This window comes from Fukomys damarensis, unplaced genomic scaffold (assembly GCF_012274545.1).
Source record: "Fukomys damarensis isolate Sample0158 unplaced genomic scaffold, DMR_v1.0_HiC HiC_scaffold_19, whole genome shotgun sequence".
NCBI lineage: Eukaryota > Metazoa > Chordata > Mammalia > Rodentia > Bathyergidae > Fukomys > Fukomys damarensis.
In genome coordinates, this window is record NW_022900931.1 from 37550375 (window position 1) to 37573237 (window position 22863).

Genomic DNA, 22863 nt, shown 5'->3' on the forward strand with positions numbered 1-22863 from the left:
GAAATGATTCTTCTCCAAAGCTAACACATCAATAACAAGTACACACAAGGGTTTTAGCACATTGGAACAGTGCCTTCCTCACAAGCACAGGTCCTGAGATTGATCCCTGGTTGGGGGTGATACAAATACCAAGTATATATACAACTACACAGATCCATATGAATAAAGAGTACAGTAAGCTTGGGACTTTTTGTTTATACTATAGACCTCAAATTACAAAATAAATGTATTAAACAAAACTTATGAGAGTTTTTTTTTGTCTTTTGAATTCATAGTATCACCTTTTTATCTATGTGCTTAAGCTTTGGGCTTGTCTATAGTGGGCCACAGATAAATTGATTTCTGGGTAAACTAAAAAAATGTGATCCTGAAGAGAAAATATGTTTAATTAGAAGACAGTGTAGCTATTGGAAATATTAGATACTGTGGTTCAGTTGAACTTCTCAATTAAAAGTTGAGGATGAATTAAATCAATGTATATAAATCAAATATTAACTTATAAAAGTGTGAAAGACATTTTAACAAAATAAGAAATATTGATCTTTTGCTGTTTCACCTTGTTTATTGTATCCTTAGCAACTCATTAAATTGACTTAAGCCTTTTGTCATATCCTAAAGAGATTGTACTACATAATCCATGAATAAATTTAAGTATTCTATTTTCATAATGCTTACATCTTGGTTCTCACCCAAGAAGTCATTGCAAGATTTACATTATCACATGATACATGAAACATTATTACTATAAGTCACAGGCGTGCAAGACCGCTATGGGATGTAAGAGAAAGATGGAGTTTTAAAAACTTACTGGAACAAGCATCACAGTATGAACAATATGTATTTCCCCCCTGGGAACTTAGCCGTGAAACAGAAGCCTGTTCATTGTGGCTCCAAGGCAGCCATGAGAGTATACGGAGGGGCAAGTGACAAATGCCCGAATAGCCAGAGTATTAGTGGGGTCTGACCTGAACGATCTTGCATATGAATCTGCTGTTTTGAGAAGAGAAACCACACGAGGCTCACAGCTGACGCTGCACTTCATTCACACCACTGTTCATCCTGACCATGTAGCACATATGAGTGATGTTGTGAAATGACAGAAAGGGAAGAGTTGCGGCTTGGTGGTCACAGCGGAGCGGTTGAGAGTCAGAAGTCTGCGGGCAGTGCTAACAATGGGCCTTTTGTGTAACAGTTGGCAGGTTCCTGACTTCAGCAATTAGATTTACCACATATCGACAGTGAACAATATTAATTTTCTTCTTTTCATGTATCTGGGAGTAAAGTTCATTCATGAAAGCTATCAATATTTACAGAGCACTTACTATGCAGAAGACACAGACCCACCATGCTGGGGCCTACATTCTAGAGACAAAATCTCTCCTTGTTCTTTGATATGCAGGCATTTTGACTGAAACTACTCAGTAATGAAATCCTTTTGGAATTTTAATAGTTCCAATTTGGAAAACCCATGAATGGAATGATGGTTTGGCAGGGGCCCTCTTCAGCAGTTCCTGTGACTCCAGAATTCCACCAATGCGCAGATTAGTTGGGCAAAGCTGGGTTTACAGCACCACAGAGCCGGCTGGTATAACTGGGTATGAGAAGAAACTCATTCTTACTTTGTTTTTACTCTGACAGTCCCAACATACTCAATACAGTTGCTAGTATTGCCTCGCAAGCCCTGCGAATAAATGACACAGAGCCTGTTGTGGGTCTGAACCCATCCTTACTATCCAAGCTGTACAAGATCTCTGGAAAGTCAATGGTCTCATGCTGTTCTTGTCTGCAACACAGACATCGTGGACGCTATGTCACATTATTGTAAGAACTGCATAAACTAATCACTGGCATTCGAAAAGGTCAACACATACTAGATTCCTTGTGTGTTCTTCTGGCCAGAAACACCTCAAGTTGCAGCTGCTGCAAATAATTCAGTTTCATGGAAATTGCATTTTCTGACCAACTCAGACTCTAATCCAATATCTATGGTTGGAAAATATGCAGGGAAGTTCATGTTAGAAAAATTTGAGCTGAGAGTTCTTGGCCTGTCGCTTGTTTAGTTTGTGACTTTAGGAAAGTAATTCAGTATTGTCTGGCCTCACTGGAGCACCTGGGAATAAGAGAATCAATGTTGTTCCAGTGCTGCTTCTATGGTTTCCTGATGAACCAAATGAATTGTGAAAATGGCTCTGAAAAGGGAAAAGGTTGTATTATTTATTTGCCAGGTATTCTTTTAACTTTTGGTCTGAGCAGAAATTAGGAAAGGCAGAGAGGAGACAGAATCATATTGAAATTCATGTAGTCTTTTCCACAAGAATGAATTATAGATTCATGTTATAAAGACATGAGGTCAATATAACAACTGACACTTTACACAGAAACCATACTCACCTTGGACATAAGACAGAGTCCAGCTGTGTATGTCACATCCATCAGCAAAGCTGCCTCTAAGAGAGAAAAAGTAGCATCCTGTTTCAAGCTAAATAATATTAATTCATATTGTGGGACTCTTAGGTATCAATAGCAAAATAGTGATCTGATGGAGAAATTGGGAAAAAATAGTTCACTCATTTCTACCATACCCATGACCTTATGAAAGGAGGTGTGTAGCCTCCTGAAATCTCCCTGTGTTGATCTGGGTTTTTTTTTTTCATACAATTCATGACTTTTAACATTAGCTGATGCAATGTTTTCCACAACTGACTGCTAGGAGTATGTTCTTTTCTCTTATTGCAGAGAAAACACCTCAAAGGATTTTACTGTATGGCCATTTCTGCAAGAAAGAAGTGGAGAGTCTGAGTGTGAGAAGCTGTACTGGAGACAACAGCAGCCCAAGGAAGGAGGAGCCCAGCTCTGCGCTCCCTGGACAGCATGGAGAAGTCCTCCCAGAGACAAGTGTGTCCGGCAATTGTCACCTGCCCATCAAGATGATAAAGATGATAAGAGATGGCAATGTTAGCTACCTTGATCTGATCACTGCACTCTGTAACACATATTGAATTAGTGCAATTTTCTGCACACATTTATACATGTGAAATAGTACTGCATTTTAAAATAATGTCTGTGTACTATGTAATATGAAGGGAACAAAGACAAGCACAAAAAGTTAGAAATCATCTCCAATTCCACAGGGGGGAAAATCCAATTCAAAAATTTTAAAATTTTATTGCACGTATCCTAACGTTATACATAAAATTCATAAAGAAAATAAATTTTCTTAGCGTTATTCCCAGAAGTCAATTTTTGAACAGAGAAGCAGGGGTGTGGTGCAGCTCAGCAGTAGGGGGCTTGTCAAACATGTGTATGGCCCCGAGGTTGATCCCCAGAAATAAGAATCAATCAGCCAATCAATCAACCAATAAACACATAAGACTAGAATTTCTCTTACTATGAACTACTGTAGAGTTATTAGGTGTGAGAAATCCATTTGGATTCAGAGGAAAGTCTCAACATCTCTCCGACTTAGTGAAGTTGGAAAAAGAGATAACAAGCAAATTCCATTACTGCTGCTAACCAAAATCAAATGTACCACCAAAAACAGTAGTAGCAACTAGCACCCAAGTAATTGTAGTTCTACCTTTTGATATACTCAAAAGCAAAATTCATTCCTCATTTTGTAACTTAGTGCAACAAAACCACACTTTAGTTTCACAATGAAAGAATAAAAACATAAATAAATTGCTTGTGATGTGGTATGCATAGTAATGTGGGGAATATATTCGAATAGGTAGCAGCTGTACAAAACTATTCTTGATTTCATTGTGGTCCAAAATGCTATTAGTCCCTGACAAAACAGAAGAATATTGTCAAAAATGCAGGCCCTGTTTTGTTTGTAAATGAGGCTGAATAAGCCAGCATGCTTGGGAACAGCACATCAGGGACCCTGGGCACTGTGTTCACCTGTGCAGGCCCCATGGCACCTGCCACTGCTCTGAGCCCAAATCACAGTGCAGGTGTAGCTGGGGCAGAACATGGCAGGATTTCAAATGCCTAGGCCCAGTCTGCTCTGCGTCATGTTGTTTTTCCTTTCTGAGAGCCACTTTCTTCATTTACTCCTATAAGCCAATTATATAAGTGCATTCATTTGTTCTTGTTACGAGAGCCATGATTGATCATTTCTTAAAAGAAATTGTTGGGATATACGAACAATGGGGGAAGAAGTTGGGAAACCAAATGAGCTTTAGAATCATGTTCACGCCACAGGCCTCAAGAGGGGTCTGCCTTATGCAGATGTGATTTAAGCATCTTCAGGCCCGTTTCCTCCTCTGCAAAATAGGGATGATAAAGATGCATCATTGACAGAGTTCTGAGAAGTAAAGGATATAAGACATATCATGTAATTAGTGAACAGCCTGCTTTTTCTCTTTTAAAGACAGGAAATTACATGTATGAATTAATCAAGTCTGGAGGATGACTTCTAATGACTTGGACGGTGCCTTCGATATGGCACTAACGTATCTAACAGCATTTCCTCACACAGGCCAGGCATAGAACTCTAGATTCTGAGGTCAGTTGAAAGTATAGATGTCCGCTGATAGACAAGAACAACCAAGGCAACATTTGTAGGCATAACCAAGCCATCTCATTTTGGGGAAATATTCGGCCTGCCCTAAACCTACAGCTCCTTTACTTATGGCTCCATCAGAACGTCAATCCATAATAAAGCAGAGAGACTTTATTTCTTGATAACTATAGAAAGAAATAAAACATTTATAATCATCATCATCATCATCATCATTGTTCATCTAGTTTCCGCTGGCTAAGCCAGAAACAGAGGTATATCCTTAACTTCTAAAACATAAAACTGGCCACACTATTTTCCTGCTCAAATCATTTTAATGATGTCTACTGTCTGGAGACTTTTCTCAGCAATATCAAAGCATAATCCATGTACAATAAAGCAGCACATACGGCAAATGTGCAACTGGATGGGTTTGATATGAGACCGTCGTCACTACAGCAAAGATAATGACCAAACTCAAAAGTTTCCTTGTGTCCTCGCACTCTTCCTGTCATCTGCCTCTTGCATCTCCCCTGCCTATCCAGAGCAACCACGGCTCTCTGCTTTCCGAAACGGAAGCCTCGTCTCTCGTTTCATAGAGGATGTCACCGTTTGTGTTTGGCTCATTTCTCTCAGTACAGCTACTCAGAGACTCATTTGAGCTACTGCAGGTAACACTAGATAACTCCTTTTCATTCCAGGCAGCATGCTGTTGTAAGGATTCACCCGTGTGTTCCTCCATTCACCTCCAAAACTAAGCCATAGACGTTTGGGTTAGCTCCAGTTTGGGGGTGTTACAAATAAGTCATGTCTTGAGTTCTATGTCAAAGTTTCTAAACAGTTTATGTTTGGATGCAAATCTTTATGTTTTAGTGTCTGCCTGTTTGTGATCATCTTTTACCCTCCCACCCTGATACACTATGGCACAGTTAAAAACTTCTCTCCTTAGCCCCTTGCCATGACATTCCCTCCTCATTCGTCCAACCCAGAAAAGCCTATTGTCGCATCTTCCCTTCCATTGGATGCTCTCCCTGGGCCAGTCAGGGGTGAGTTCTCATCTCTGCAGGCTCAGCTCAACCTATAGGACCCCACCCTGCCCATCTGCTTTATTTAAATTATCTGCTTAGATATTCACATCCCCCTGATAGTTTACATTTTCACATTTTAGCATGTTACAATAAAGGTATTCATTTTTAATCTCAGTTTTTCAGGACCAAAGGGATAAACACTTGTAGGACTGGGTGTTATGTGTGCAACGAACTAAGTACAACTACATCTCTATTAAAATCACTCATCTGTAGAAATTCAATCTCCAACTCCTCCGAGGGGCTCTGGTCTTTGCCGTTACCTTTGGACAATCTCCTCCATTTCCTTCAGGGTTTCAGCATAGACACTTCAGCTTTCCAACATGGAAGCAGACTGGACTCTGCAGCGAGCTCCAGGCCCTCCCCTTAGACTGGACTCAGTAGGAAGATGGCCATTTTGCATTCTCGATTCCACAGGCGGATATCGAAGGCCAACTCTGTAAATCCTTTATGCAATCTGTACATTTTATATTAAATCTGTTCCTTCGGTGAACCTTAAGTGATACAGATTCAGATGAAAAGTAAAAGTAAAATTGTGCCATTTGGTGATTTGTGCTATGGATAAAATTAGAACAGGAGTGGCAGGAGGGTCAGAAGTTTGAGTCCAGCCCGAGCAACTTAGTGACTTAGCATGGCAATGTCTTAAAATAAAAAGGGATGAGGATGTAGCTCAGCACAAAGTACCTGAGCTTAATCCCCAAGACTGGAGAGGGAAAAACAGGTTAAAGGAAGACATGAGGAGAGAGGAGAAAAGGCTACTTTACACAGGCAAGCTTAATTTAATTTAATTTGTTTATCTATCTTAACCCATATACTGGGGCTGGATATGTCTCTGATAGAATACATGCTTATGTGCAAAGTTCTGGGTCAAATCTCCACTATCACATCAAAAATAAAAATTAAAAATAGCACAGATACTACAAATTATGAAACATATACAACTGTATACAACATCATGAATTTTTACTTTGTGTATGTATATATGAATGTATATATGTATGAAATTTCCAATTTAATCAGTACTGAGTTTGAGGCCAGGTCCCTAGCCCTTCATTTACTTTTTAAAGTTTTGTACAGAGTGGGAGTACAGGTGTGCAGCACCACGCCCAGCCTTGGTGCATATGCTCATGTAACCACCACACGGAACCTCCGCTGGGCATGGTGGTGCAAGCCTGTTTGCTCAGCTACCTGGGAAGCTGGGTGGAAGACCCCAAGTTTGAGGTCAGCCTAGGCAACTTAGTGAAACCCTGTCTCAAAAGAAAAAATAAAAAGGGTTGGGAATGTAGCTCATTGGCAGAGGGCCCTGAGGTGCAGCCCCCAGGGCTTCAAAAACTAAATTAATTAAATGTAAAAGGGTCTAGAATGTAGCTCATTGGTAGAGTACTTGACCAGCACAGGTTCAAACCACACTACTGAAAAATAAAAACTTTTGGAGTGTTCCAGGTTTCCTTGTTGATTTCCCAGTTAGTCTCCTCTAAGAGATTACCCTGACTTCTGTCACCAAAAATTTTAGCCCATCTTGAATTTCAAATAAATGGACTCACAGAGTATCAAAATATGTACGCCTTCCAGTGTTTCAAAGAATTCACCACTACTTGAAGAATTCCAGCCTAATCGATAGGTGTTTCATAGTTACAAGTTGAAAACGGCATTTTTAAATGTTTTTAAGTTTATAAGTACACGTGTATAGTACCAAATGTATGCAGTCCATGCAAGAAGATGGTGCATGTGCAAAACACACGTGCCTTTCCTCTTCCCCTTTCCCTTCCCTTCCTTCAATGTCCACTCATCTCTTGATCGCCTTCCTCCCCACCCCCTCTCCCTGTGTGTGTTTGCAGCACATGTTTCCGTTCCTTATGCAGAGTTAGTTCACTTAATCCCTTTCCCCTTTGAGCAAGATCTAGCTCCCTACTTCCTACTGTGGAAAGTGGCATTTTCAAACATTTCGTAGTCCACTGTTCTGCAAGGATGCCTATGTTTGTAGTTATTCTAGAGGTTAGTGTTCGATAAATCCATATAGCTCATGTGTGTTTACCCATGAGCCAGCCTGTCACTCAATTGTCTCTAATGTACTGGTCAGGTACTTTACATACCTTTCTAAAAGTATATAAGAAATTATGTTTCTTGGGGCTGGAGATTTAGCTCAGTGGTTCCGCTGCATGCTTCGCAAGTGCGAGGTCCTGAGTTCGATCCCCAGTACCAAAAGAAAAAAGAAAAGAAAAGAAATTATGTTTCTTAAAAACACTGCAACTAAAGCCTCTACTTGGCGATGGATGTAGTGTAGCTGCTGACAACCGGTGATGGTCCTTACCCACTCTCCTAACGATGGTGCCCAGTCCTGATCCAGTTCCACCAGAGAGCTAGTTGAGCTCTGGATTTTCTGTGCCAAGCAGGAAATGAATAGTCCTCAACCAATTAATGTTTTGTTGCAGTATGGAATTGCACTAATTATTTATTATTTTAATTAATATTCACCACGGATGACCTAGATAAACATTTATGTAATAGTTTTGTTCTTCTTATTAGATTCAAATCTTTCCATTGCACCTTCATGATTTTCAATTTCCACTTGAGGAAAAAAAAAAAGTTTTGAAAGATTATAGAATACATCCCAAAAGACAAATTCCAGATTTAGATATAGATTTTCTGACTCCAAACCTTTAGTAGTATACCAGGTGCTTTTCTGTCAACAGCCTTACTAAGCCATTAAAAAAGGTAAAGAAATAAATTTCCTTTGAGATCCTGAACATTTTTCATATTTCACTGGTCCAAGTTCTTGGCTCATGTCGTGTGGATGAAATTCAAGAAAAGAATGGCAGCATCCAACATCCAAAGATTTGATAGTATAGCTATTTTGGACCCCTATTCTGTGGTTATCAGACTGTTTTCTAAGGTTTCAGATGTGAACTCCAAGACTGAATGAAAAAACAATCAGCAACAACAACAAAAAGATGACATAATCCCAGCACTCTCTGGAAATGCGATGGATGTGGACTAAAGACTTAAGGAGGAAATTGAATTAAGTAATATTTTTCAAACAGTATGAGATCTTTCTTAACTTCCATCAATTGTAAATATTTTTCACAGAGTTTTCCATGACACTCAGAAAGGAAACTGGACCTGAAAAATGGGTAGCTAGAACATTTATCTCCCATATCCAAAATACCGATAAAAAGAAATTATCCAAACATTTTGTCTTCTATTCATTCTTCAGTATTTCACCTACCCACTGTTATCTCCTTACCTGCTAAATACACAAATATCTTGGTCCATTAGGAATGCTAAAGCAAAATGCCTTAGAATGGTAATTTATAAATAACAGAAATTGTTTCCTCATAGTTTGAGGCCAGGGTAGCTCAAGATTCAGGCAAAAACAGATTTGGTTTCTGAAGAGGGTCTACTTCCTCATAGAAGACTGTCTTCTCACTAAATGCAAAGGTGTGAATGTGTTCCCTTTGGCCTCTCTTATAATGGCAGTAATCCTGTATGTGATGGCTTAAATTTTATGACCCAATCACTTCCCAGGGGTTTCACCTCCCAATACCAATGCGTTAGGGTAAGAACATTTACACATAAATTTTAGAAGTATGCTACTAACATTCAGACAACCACGTTCTACTCTAGTCTCTCCAAATTCATGTTCTTTTCACATACAGAATATATTCATTCCATCCTCTCAGCCCCCAAATTCTTCACCTATTTCTAACACCAACTCAAAAGTCTAAAATCCAAAATCTTATCTAGATATCATCTAAAGCAGATATGCATAAGACTCAAGGTATAATTCTTCTTGGGGCAAGTTTCTTTTGTGTTATGAGCTTGTGAAATCAAACAAGTTATATTGTTCCTAAACACAGTGATGGCACCAGCATAAGATTGACATTTCTACTCCAAAAGTGAGAAACAGGAAGGAAGAAAAGGTGACTGGTCCCAAGTAAGTTGAAAACCAAACAGAGTGAAATGGTAGTAAATCTCAAGGCTGGAGAATATTCTTCCTTGACTCCCTGTTCTGTCCTTAAGACACACTGAGGGAGGGGTGGGATTTGCAGTATCCAGGTAGCCTCATCCCCATGGCATTTCTGGGGGCAACCACATGGCAACTTCCACAGGTTGGAGCTGCATATGTGTGGCTAACAAGTCTGGGGTCAAGGAGGTGGACCTACACCCCTGATTCTGTTGCCCCGGTGGGAACCTCTGTGGTGTCCTTGCCCAGTAACAATTCTCTTCTTGGGCCTCTTAGGTCCTCTGGTTGTCTTTTGAAATATAAGCAGAGGTGACCTTCCCTCCACAATTCAGCAATCTGCATTCTGCCAGAGATGGCAGACAGAGGATGCTGGCTAAGTTTACCCTCTGTGATCTCCAGGGGGGTGGCCTGAGCCACACATGGGTCTACTGGTGCCCTATTTGGAGAAGACATGAAATCTGCACAGGCATGCTGCAGTGGGGCCTGGAAATCACTCTGTACTCAGGAACCAGCACTGCAGGCCTATGATACGTTGGCTCCCCAGGATCTCAAAAAATGCCTTTGGGGTCACTTCTATTGTCTTATTTCTGCCTCTCCACAGGATTCTCCTCTATAGACGCAGTTGTGTGACTGTTACAGCTTGTAACCAGATGTGCCTGCAAAGCCTCTTGCACTCATAGGTCAAGCTTTTCAGAGGTGGCTGCATCTAGGGTGTGTGAATATAGATTACAGACATGTGATAACTGGATTAGGTCATCCTGGGTGTAGTCTATTGTAGTCTGGATAGATACACAGGGACAGAAGAAAAGCAGCATCGCTGCTTCCTGCCTAACATGCCATGAGTTATTTCTCCACTGCCATGCCCTCTACCATGCCATCGTGGCATAGAGCCTGTTGCCTGTGGGGTGAAACCTCTACAAACTGTGAGCAAAATAAACCATCTCTCCTTTAACTTGTGGATGTCGGGTATTGTGTCTCAGCAACAAGAAAAGTAACTAAGACAACAACCACGCCCTTGGTGTTATCTCCAAAATACACTTTGTCATTCTTTACTACATGGCCAAGTAGAGAACATTCCAGATCCTTAAGTCTTTTTCTCTTTCAAATATAAATTGCATTTTAGAATTGTACCCTTTGTCTCATATTTTATAATAAGCACACAGTGAAAGTCATGCTCTATCCTCAACATTGTGCTTTGATGCTTCTTTCACCAAATATCCAGAGTCACTGCTCACAAACACTACCTTCCACAAAGCACTAGTACATGAGCACAATCAGCCAAGATCCTTGCCACTTTGTAACAAGGATTAATTTTCTTAAAGTTTCCAATGACAGGTTCATTTCCCTCTGAGCTCTCACCTAAATGGCCTTGACCATCTATGTGTCTGCAAACATTCCCTTCAGCATTATGTGTTTTTTTTTGTTTTGTTTTTCGTACCTGGGATTGAACTCAAGACCTTGTTCTTGTGAGGCAGGCAGTGAAACCAATGAGCTAAATCCCCAGCCCCAAACATTCCCTTCAGGACTGTGTAGGTAAATTCCAAGGAGACTTTCTCTATAGATCTCTTTTATTTCACTCAGGTTACTACCAAAAATAAAAAAATAAAGAAAACCCCTTAGATTAGATTTATTTTTTAAAAATCTCACCGTTCTAGTTGTAGTCCAAAATCAAGGCAGATTTGGTTTCTAGCAAGAGTACCCTCCCCTCCCTTCCCTTCCCCTCCCCTCTGTTCCCCTCTCCCTTCATTCAAAGATGGTGACTTCTAGATGACCTTCCACATCATGAAAAGTGCAAACAAGCTCCCTCTGGGCTCTCTTATAAGAATACATTGCAATCATGAGGGGAAAGCCAGAAGGTGAAGAGACAAAGAAACTTCTAGAATGTTGACAGTCTCCTGGAGCTGGATGACACATTTAGAGACTTGAGTGGCCTCAAACACATGACTTGTGCTTCCTTCAAATTTTGCTGTGAGTTGAAGCAAGGATGATGGCCAAACAGCTAAGTCATAGTGGGCTAGAGTCAAAAGTCTCAGACTGCTTGGGTAACATAGGCTTTCAACACTAAGAATAGTAAATGAGAGTTGAAAGCCCTTCCTGGAGTGAACATTTAAAAAGTGAAAAATCTCCACTTGCTTTTTCTGGGGGCTTTACTCATGCAGGTGCCACTAACGGCTCTGACTCCAGCAGAGTAGCTCCTGTGGGGGACAGAAGCCAGGAGAGCCTTTGGTAGCTGTACAGAGGGATACAGGTCAGTGGGGCTGCACCTGCCTCACAAGCACGAGGTCCTGAGTTTGATCCCCAGTACCAGAAAAGAAAAAAAAACTTTAAAAGAAAGAGTCCCACTATCTGTGAACCCTGGAGCAGACTCTCATCCCGGAGCCAGCCCAACAGATCAAGGTCTACGTGCATACTGATCCATGCAATAACCAGACAGTGCCCTCACCCACTAAAGTCTCTTGGAAAAGTTCCATTAACTGCATCTGTACTGTGGCCAAGCACCTGCTACATGACATGAATCCAAACCTTCTCCATTGTGATCCCAGAAGCTATCTTATCAACCCAAAAACCTAAAAAAAAAAAAAAAAAAAAAAAAAATTTAATTGAAGGCTGAAAGACAGTTTTGCTCCTTCAATGCACACATACTAGTTCAAGGCCACCCAGATAACAAAGAGTTAGGCAAATGTGATATTACTGAAGGAAGCTAATACTCCAAAGAAATGGAAATGCTATATATAAAACAGTTAAAAAATCATCTTAGCTAGCTGTGGTGATGTATATCTGTAATCCCAGCACTCTGAGCTCAGGCTGGGAAACTTAGCAAGACCACATCTCAAAATAAATAACTAAATATAAGGGCTCGGGGTGTAGGGCAAATGCCCTGGGTTCAATTCTTTGTGGCAAAAAAAATAAACAAGCAAGAAGAAAAGAACCGTAAAGAAACTCCAGGAGATATTTTTAAAAAGTTCAGATTGACAATGAAATTGAATGAGAAAATTAATGAACAAAATGAAAAGTTTAATAAAGAAATATTTGCTTACCATAATAGGGTAAATTTAGAAATCAATAATAGAAGTACTTTAGAAAATGCACAAACCAATAAATTATATGCATCACATTAGCAGAATGAAGGATATTATCATATGTTCAACTGAATAAATACAGAAAAAAACATTTGAAAAAATTCAACATCTTTTCATATAAAATGTTCTCAACAAGCTAGGCACAGGAATGTACCTCAACACAATAAATGCCAGATATAAAGAGCCAAAAGACAATACATGTCCCAAAGTGAAAAGTTGAAATCTTTTTCCATAATCAGGATTAAAATGAAGATGTCCACTCTGACACTTCTTTACTTTTACACGTGTCTGAAGTACTAGCCAAAGCAATTAGATAAGAAAAAGAAATAAAGGCATCCAAATAGGATGAAGTCAGATGTGCCTGTTTGCTACTGGCATGATCATACATATAGAAAACCCTAATGACTACACCAAATACTGTTAAAACTGGTGAACAAATACAGTAATGTTGTAGGATCCACAATCAACACACAAAAGTCAATGGTATTTCTTTACATTATAAACTATTTGAAAAAAAGACTAAAAAAAATCAATCCCATTCACAATAGGATACAAAAGACTTAGTAAATTTAACTGTTCAATTATTTGGTTAAATTTACTGAATAAATAAAATGTATACATTTGGTGACAGAAATGCTATAGGCTGCCTATGGGTATCCTTTGTTCAAAGATGTCCTTTTTTCATGGATTGGAAGAATTAGCATTGCTACAATGTCTATACTTCCCAAAGCAATCTACAGATAAAATATAAACCCTATCAAAATTCCAATTGCATCTCTCATAGATAGAAAATCACTAAACAAAAAAACCAAATGACCAAAGCCATATCGAACAATAGCAACAACAAGATTGAGACATCACATTATCAGACTTCAAAGAATACTAGAAAGCTTCAGTAACCAAAATAGAATGCTGTTGGCATAAAAATGATGCACTGACCAACGCAACAAGATAGAGTCCAGATATGACACATTTATGCTCAATTGATCTGTGACTAGAATGTCAAGAACATACCTTGAAGAAAGAACGGTCTCTTCAATAAATGATGTTGCAAATACCGGATACCCATATGCAAAAGAATGCCATATATAAAAATCAACTCAAAATTAATTAAAGACTTATGTATAAGACTTGAAACTATAAAACAACTAGAATAAAGCAGAAAAATTTCATGACACTGTTATGGGCAAAGATTTGTTGTATTTCACTTCAGAAGCATAGGCAATGAAACTAAAAAAGTAAGCAAGTGAAATTTCCTCAAACTAAACAGCTTCTTCACAGCCAAGGAAACAATAGAGTGAGGAAGGGACCAATAGATTGGGAAAAACTCATAAATCAACAAGCACTGAAATCCCACACATATAAGGAACACAAATAACTTAATAGAAAAGAAATAATATCCCAATCAAAATATGAACAAAGGACCTAGCTAGATGTTGTTTGGACCCAAAGCAGGGATATGATCTATTCGATGAAAATTATATTGTTCTGTTATTTGACTAGAAGAATAACTGGAAAGAGCTGGGGAAGAACAGAGAAAGAATTTTAAAGGATCTCTGCCAAGATTGGGGCTTACAGAAAAATGCCTGGCTTTAAGTTTCACATACGGTTAAGGCTAAGTCAGAAGCACAGTTGATCACCCAGTTCCTGTGGCCACTGGAGACAAGCAAATGAAATGCTGAAGGTTAGTGCCATGATTCTTGATTCTATGTAAAACTCAATCTCTCAAGGGTCTTTTTAAATATAAATAGTGGGATCAGCCTACAACAACATTCCAATACTGTAACATCATGTTTTAGTTTGAGATTTAGTCAAAACTATTTTGTGGGAAGAGAGAAAACAACAGGCAGGATGGGTCATCTGAGTCAGTGGACCTCAACCGGGACAGCTTTGACCCCATTTGGAAATGTCTCAGGACAATTCTCACTGTCACCAGTGGGGAGGGTATTAGCAGAATCGAATGGTTAGAGACTAGAAATTCTGATAAACATCCAGCACAAGTATGTATCGCACAACAAATAATGACCAAATTAAAATGTCAATAGTCCTAAAGGTGAGAGTTCCAATCAAAGGTCCTATTTCCCTTCTCACTTTCCTGCAATGTGTCAATTTCTCTCACTGCAAGAGCCTGCAAGGTGTAAAGATGTGTGAGTGTGTGTGTGCGTGCGCACACACACACACACACACACACACACATGCGCATGCATAGGAAAGACAGGATGTGCAAATACGTATATGTGAAGGGTTACATTGTGGTTTAAATCTAAAATGTTCCATGAAGTCTCTTGTGTTCTGAACTGGGGCTTTTGGGATATTACTGGACCACAAGGACTCTAACTTCAGGAAGTTGATCATGCTTTGATGGCATTATCGAGAGGCAGTAGAAACAGAAGAGACAGGACCTAACGGGAGGGAGTGAGTCATGGGGATATGACTTTGGGGACTATGTATGTCTTTGGCTTCTTCCTGTCTGGCTGTTTTTTCTTCTCTCTGCTTACTTTGCTCTGCCATGATGTTTCTGCCTTATTACAGGCCTAGAAGGAGAAAAGTTAAGTAACCATGGACTGAACCCTCTGAAATCATGAGTCAAAATAACATTTTCTCTCTTTAAATCAATCACGACAGGTGTTTTGTTTTTTTTCTTTTTTTAGTGACATAAAGCTGATCAGAACAGTAGGTGTCTGGACATGTTAATCTAGGAGAAGAAATGAAAATCCAATTTACTTCATTTAATGACTCATGAAATGAGTTTATTTTATTCTTTGACTTTTGGATTGCTCACAAAATTCATGTGAATCCTATTTGCCATTACAAAAGGTCCCTAAAATACCTGGCTGTGGTCTTGTCATTTTCTTCATTTGTTTTCTTTCAATATTGGCAAGACTTTGCTTCACTCATCACCAGTGATATTTTGCTATTCGTCAGTGTGTTCACGACAGCCAAAATGAAAAGGAAGATGTCCATGTCCCACTGAAGCAGATGCATGCATTTGCACTCCTCCTGAGGTCAAATGTCTTTGTGTGGATTTAGTTACGTATAATTGCTCTCAGCATTAATGGCTGTAGACAGTTACCCATGTTTTGTCTATGGAAATCAATGCATCCATTTGAAAAGTGCTACTTAGCTCAAGCACACCTTTTATCTGAGATTAGAAAAGTATTGCATGGACCGGGAATTTAGCTCAGCAGTTCGGTGGCCTGCCTTGTAAGCGCAAGGACCCGAGTTTAATCCCCGGTACCAAAAAAATAACAAAAAAAGGGAAATTATTCCAAAATTAAAATACCCTGTGTCAGTTGAAAAGTAAGGCACAAAGCAGTCAGCTTATTATTCTGACTCTTGTCCCAACCACAAATTAATTTTTCTACAGCAGAAAGTTATCATTGCCTTTATATTGACTTTGCAGCAACAACCTCCCTGACCTGGAGTTCCTGGCCGGCCCTGGGGATCCTGCCTCTTCCTCTTCCCAGCAGCCTGAGGACAGTGCCAGCAGTCCTTGCAGAGCCAGCTTTGCTCTGTTTAGGACCTGTCAGTCTCCAGTTCTGGGCTGCATCCATCCCAAGAGAGAGTCCTCTGCCTGCAGGCTTCCCTTTGGCATGCAAATTACCCTGGCATCAGAGGGCCGCTCCTACCACTTGGGTCCCCCCCCCACAGAAAGAGATAATCTATGGTGATATTTTGATCTTGAGAAGCTACTGGGTTGAAAAATGAAGGCAGAGGCAGATTTTGATTACAAAATACCTGGATTTATGTTACTCTCTCCTTTATGTGATTAGACAAATGGCCTTTCCTAAGAATTGTAGGACTGGCTGACTTGTCGACTTGTCCTGAGTAAACCTGATCATTGAGCAGGATGCCTTCATCCTAGAAGATCTACCTGGGTTCTAGAAGGGCTTGTTCTATTAAATCATCCACCAGAGCTTACTGAGAACTTTCTTAAATGGAAGTATCCTAGCAGCTCCTGCTGTCATTCAGTTTTACAATGAGTTTGATCCAAGGTGCAGGGTAACACCAAGAGCCACATAATAGATAGGTACTAGGAAGTAGGGAGATTTATCTTTCTCAGATGAGGAGGGGATCAAGAGATAAAGTGGAGGAAGGAGAGGAAATAAAGGGGATAAAAAATTAAAAAGCGTTATGTACATGTACCAACTCCACACAAGGGATGTAAACATTATATACTGCAAGCATGTACAAATAAAAATTGTTAAAAAGAAAATGTTGGAAGAAATTTACCAATTAAGCAATTTCTATGAAGAAAACAATTAGCACTGAGAAAATTCAGTTACCAATTGAAATTCAGAACTTAAAAGATTATGAGAACACAGAAAAGACTGACTAAAGGAAATGCTAAATTCAATTTATAATCCTCAGAGTTGCTTAAATCTGGGGAATTGGTTTTAATTTTTTCCTAACCAAAGGAAAATATTATAGTTATGTTTTTTCTAAATGATGTCAAAAAACTCAGGGTCAGAGGGAGAATAAGCATGGCTGACCTTGTTTTAGCTATGTTATCTCACTCGTGACCCAGGTCCCAACATCTAAAGGGGAAGGAGTGTGGGATGGTGTGCGGCGTGGTTCATTTCCAAAGGCTGGCAGGTCTGTGTGCCTGGGGCTCTGTGTGGCAGTGGCGTGGCTGGGGGAGGAAGCAGGAGCCAGGTCTTCAGGAGCAGGCAGGCTATGGTAGGAAATGCGCTCTGCACCCTAACTGCAGTGGAGGGCAGCAAGCAGGGAAATAAATGTGCTCAAGCTTGCATTTTCCAAAGTTCTTTCTGGCTGGACTTAGTCAAAAGCATGGATTGAAGTGGGCAAGACTGCAGTCAGGAGGATCGTTTACAAAGTTTTTATAGTATCTAAGTATTATGCATATTATGTGTAGCATGAATAACATTTATTACATGATTAGATAATACATTTATTTATTAATAATAGATTTATTTCCATGATTATAAATCTGTTCAACTACTTAATATCTGACTTCTATTGGCAATAGCTTTAAAATGTATAGGGCCAAAAATATTGTTGCTTTAACAAGGTAGCATAAAATACACTGAAAAAACTTGATTTTGATTTAATAACCTTTTTCTGATTATAAATGGATTCATTATAGAACATCTAGGACATTCTGGAAAGCACAGTAAAAAGGATGGCAAACCATATAGCATCCTTTTTATTGTGAGGAAGTATGAAAAGTCAGCCTCGCCACGTGGGCGTGAGATGGGGAACAGAGCAAAGAGCTGGTGGAGATGGTTGGGGTTACCTCTGGAAAACACACACCTCCAGGGCCCATCTAAAGGAACTGTGTGGGTGCAGGGGCATCTGATGAAATCACCATGGCACGTCTCAGTCCACTTGTGGTACTGTGACAAAACCTGAGATTGGGTAATTGATAAAGAAGATGTGGTTTTTCTATAAAATAGAATATTACTCAGCCATAAAGAATGAGAAATTAGATTCATTCATAGGAAAATGGATACATATTGAGGATATACTCCTAAGTGAAATAAATAAGTCACACATTGTAAATACCGAATAGTTTCTCTGGTGTGAATAAACTATAATAGTACACAAGATCCTAATGATATAATTGACAATGTGAAATAGGAAGAAAGGGGCTAAAGGTGGGGGAAAGTGGGAAGGGTAGGGGAAAGGTAATAAGGGAAAAGAAAAAGATATGAGAAAATGAAAAAATGGAAATGAAGTGTTTGTAAAGGGGGAGGGGAAGAGAGGGTGAAGGGAGGGCAGGGACAAGGGGAAAAAATGAGAACCAAGACCTGTCATGTAAAGCTACAAGATCCCAATAATGAATGTAACTGTACTGTATACCTAACATGTACCAATAAACTCATGAGGGAAAAAAAAAAATTTAGGCAGAAGCGTGAGGGGGGCTCTTTCACAAGTGCACTAGACCCGTTCCTAAGAACTGATTCCTTATGACATAATCACTTTCCAAGGGCCTTTCTCCAAATACCATCAGTTTGGAGTTAGAATTTCTGTCTGTAAATTTTAGGGGTACACTAACACTCAGAACATAGCATTCCACTCTGGGCCCCCAAAATTCATTCAACTCATCCCCACAGTCACTAAAGTTCTGAATCAATTCTAGCATCAACTCAAAACTCAAAGTGCAGAGTCTCATCTAAATGCCATTAAATCAGGCTGGGAACAGTGACTCACACATGTTATGCCAGGTACTCAGGAGTGTGAGACAGGAGGACAGCAAATCTGAGGCCAGCCTGGGTGACTTTGTGAAACCCTATCCTGAACTAAAATAAAAAGAGCTGGGGGTATAGCTTAGTGGTAGAGCTCTTTTCTAGAGTTCATGAGATGCTAGGTTCACTTCCCAGTATCAAAAAACAAATAAAGCAAACATCTAAATTAGATTTGGTTGAGACTGAAGGTATTACTGATCTTGAGGCAAGTTATTCTTAAGATAAGAATTTGTGGAATTTAACAAGTTATAGTGCTTTCAAAATGGTGAGTCCAGTGTATGATGACATCTTTATTCAGAAAGGCAGAAACAGGAAAGAATACAGGAATAATTGGTCACAAGTAAGTACCAAACTTAACAGGACAAATACAAAATCTTAAAGTACAAGAATAAGCTTCTTTTTCTTCATGCCTCACCTTCCAGAGTCACTGGGATAAAAGATGGGTCCCTAAGGCTTCAGGCAGCCTTGACCCAAGGCCCATGTGGCTATTCTCAAGGGTAAGTTTCTGGTGCTTACAGCTGTCTCGGACTATAGAGAGGCCCATGGTTTCTCAGTGTGAGTGTGCAAGGCTCCCTCTGTGTGGTGATGGGTGTGAGCCTGTACCCTTGATCCCATAGGGTAATGCTCTACAATGGGTTCTCTGCATTGCCCTGGGGGCCGTAGTGGTCCCTCCACTCCCAACTCTGCAGCTCTCTGAGGCATCCTTGGTATCTAGGTGGATGTACTCACATCACCACAGCTCCTGCATTTTGTGCACCTGCGTAGTTAGCACCCACTGAATGCAGTCACACTTTTCTGACTGTGTACACACCACAGCTGGGGTGACCAAGGAGCGCCGAATTGGACTTCAGAGGCTGGGTCCTTGAAGTGCTTTCTCCTCAAAGGCACTGATATTCCCAATCTGTAAAGAGTAAGGGAAGAACACAACCCTAAAGATCTCAAAATGCCTCGGAGGTCATCCTTCCACTGTTTTGAAGATTAGCATCTGTTTCTTTTCTAGCCATACTGATCTTATCAAACATTCACCTGGACACTTCCTTAGTGTTTTCTCCTGAACATTCTTTCTCACTTTTTACAAAAATGAAAAATTTCCAAATCTTTAAGTCCTGTCTCCTTTTTTAAAAACATAAATTACACCTTTAAATTATTTCTATCTTTTGAACTTTATAATAAGCAGTCAATAGGAGCCATACCCTCGACGCTATCCTTGATTATCACTCTCACCAAATATCCACTTTCATTGCTCATGATCTCTACCTTCCATGAAGCACCAGGACATGAACAGGATTCAGCCGTGGCCTTCGGCATTCCGAGATAAGGATCAGCTTTCCTCTGGTTTCCATGACAGGCTCTGCATTTTTACCTGAGCCCTCCACAGAATGGCATTGTCCACCCACATTTCTGCAGACTTTCTCCTTGTGACTATGTGGCTGAATTCCGAGGAGGCTGAGACATCTTCCACCACTCTCCTGTTTTGTTCCTCTGCAGATTCACCCTGCACGTTCTGCCCATAGCTGCTGGTTGATTCTCATTACCCACTGCCGATTTTTAGATATTCTTTCAGCTTGGAAGACAAACTTCTGTTGATAAACACACATTTCAAACCTGTTCCTTCTACATAAGACAGACTCGGGATGTCACCATCTGAGTCTGTAGTGGCCAATGGGAGTGCACGTGGTATTGTACCCTGACTTTTGCCTTTATACCTTTGTGTCACAATGTCAAACATGTTCATAAAGTAAACAACAAATTATTTCTAAAGCTCATTTCCGCCTTTACAGCTGGAGAGGTAGCAATAACTTATTTAAGCAGTAACTGTGGACCTTGTAAATACACCACTAAATGGCAGTGAATCTCCAGGCCATGCTTTCCTTAAACAGAGCCTCAAATTGTCCAACTACAAGAAAAATACTAGGAGGAAATGGGGTGGGGATGGGAGAGAACTTCCTGTTGAGATAGGATTATGTACCAATTCTGACACTGGCATTTGTTACCTATTTATTTAAGGAAAGTAGGTTAACCTCTCTGGACATTGTTTTAATATTATTACCTGCTTCATAAGTTGTAATGATCATTAAATGATTAAACAGATATACAATGCTTAATACAGTGCTTGGCACAGAGTAGACTCATGAAATAGTCTCTGCTTTCTTATAATAAACAATGCACCACATTGTCACTAACAGCAGTCAATAGGCTTTTCTGGAAAATATCTTAAATTAATTATAAATGCAAAGACTAAATAGAAACTGAAAGATCAAGTCTATGAAAAATGAAAGATGGTACTATACACAATTATTAGCCTGTATTACTCAGGTGAAAATATTTTGTTCCTTAGTTACATGTCATGTAAATGAAAGTATCATTTACAGTACAGTGGAGAGATGAAGGTAGGACAGAGATATTAAGACACCCTCCCAGAATCCAGCTCTGGTAAGATTATATGGGCTTACATTTATCATATGGGTCATTTTTGTGTTCTGGCATGGACAGTTGTTCAAGGCAAAAAGACCAAGAGGATTAGTTAGTTCTTAGGAGAAAAACTACCCCAAATTAAATCCAATATATAGAAGTGAAATGAAAATGTTAAGATTTGCCAACAATGAGTCTCCTGGATTCCCATGTTCATATGCAGCATTTAATTTTGCCTTAATATTATAAGCATACAGAGAAAGTGACTTTCAAGCAGTCAGGGAAGAAATCGACTGGGTAGGTCAGTAATTTCTATTCACGTGGTGTCAGAGAATTTTCTCCTCACTGTTGTAGACACACCCCTAAATTTCTTCTTCTCTTTCTTTTTTATTAGATGAACATCTCAGAGGGAAGGATGTGTTGAGAGGGGGCATGGAAAAAGTAAGAAAAAAATAAATAAAAGAAGAGTAGAGTAGGTCATAGGGAAAATAACTTCTACATTTTAAAGAAAATAGAAAAAGCAAGCTTAAGAATTCAATGTTTGATGGACTTTGTGTGTAATTTTTAAAACTTTCTAATGGCATAAAATAGTTGCAGGGCTGCTGGATTGCAGGGCACAGGCAGAGCTGCTGTGATTTTCCCCATACTGCTATGTTGAATTTCCACAAGGAAACAGCCTCCTCAGCAGATAGCAGCACCTCTATGCCAGGGTCTGTCTGGAGGAGAGGGAGTACCCCACTCTGGTCCCCAGGGAAGAAGCTGGTGGGGGAGAACAAGACTCTGCACAACTCATTGATCAAAAAGGGTGAACTATAATCCATGAGGACCAGGATCCCCAAATCGCACCTAAAACTGCCCACTATGGAGCTGGAGATGGAGCTCTATGGAGACTGTGTGTTTGGCACATGCAAGGCCGGAGGTTCCATCCTTAGCACTTAGGAAATAAAATAAATAGGCCAGGCATGGTGACATATGCTTGTAATCTCAATACTCTGGGAGGCTGAGGCAGGAGGAACAAAGTTGAAGCCGAACCTGGGTAAAGTAGTGACTTAGTGAAAGCCTGCCTCAAGATAAAAAGATAGGAGAACCACGCCTGCTCCCGACCCAGCAGCCATCGCTCAAGCACCGGGAAGGTAGCCTCATGGGCGCCCCTGAACCCCCATAATCCCCCCCACAAACTCTCAGACCTCCTGACTGTGCAAGTCTTTGGACCCACTCTGCAAAGTCAGAGGTGGTCATCAAGGGTATTTTTCTGAGTTCCCAACTTTGAACATCTTTAAAGAAAGGGCAGGGGAAACCTGTAATAGAACTTTGCAGAGTTCAACCATTCAGAAGGATGGGGAACTCAATCTGGGCCTTGCAGCCCGAGGTCAGTCAGCATCATGGGGTTCAGCAATCAGCTAACTGAGATCAGGGGTCTTCCATCCTCACTCTGTCTGAGCCATTAAATGGTTAATATACTATATTGAAAAGTTTGTTCACTGCAGACATGTTCTGGACTGCTTCTTGATTTCAATTTAATTCAAATGATTTAAGGGTGATAGACTAGTGACTACCACAGGTGGTCAGTGTCCAAGTTGTGCTTGATCTTAATGTGTTGCTGATTGTATCA

The 22863-nt window shown here is 40.0% G+C and overlaps 1 long non-coding RNA gene across 1 annotated transcript in view; it reads right to left on the minus strand.

Moving 5' to 3' along the window:
- Positions 1 to 551: 551 nt before the first annotated feature.
- The window catches only part of LOC104849228, a 114230-nt gene continuing 91918 nt past the window's right edge, over positions 552 to 22863 (minus strand). Inside the window, exons 5-7 of the long non-coding RNA XR_776696.2 lie at positions 19569 to 19740; positions 2392 to 2447; positions 552 to 2189 (exon numbers count right to left, since the gene is read on the minus strand). This is a non-coding gene — a long non-coding RNA (uncharacterized LOC104849228). The remainder of the gene's footprint in view (positions 2190 to 2391; positions 2448 to 19568; positions 19741 to 22863) is intronic.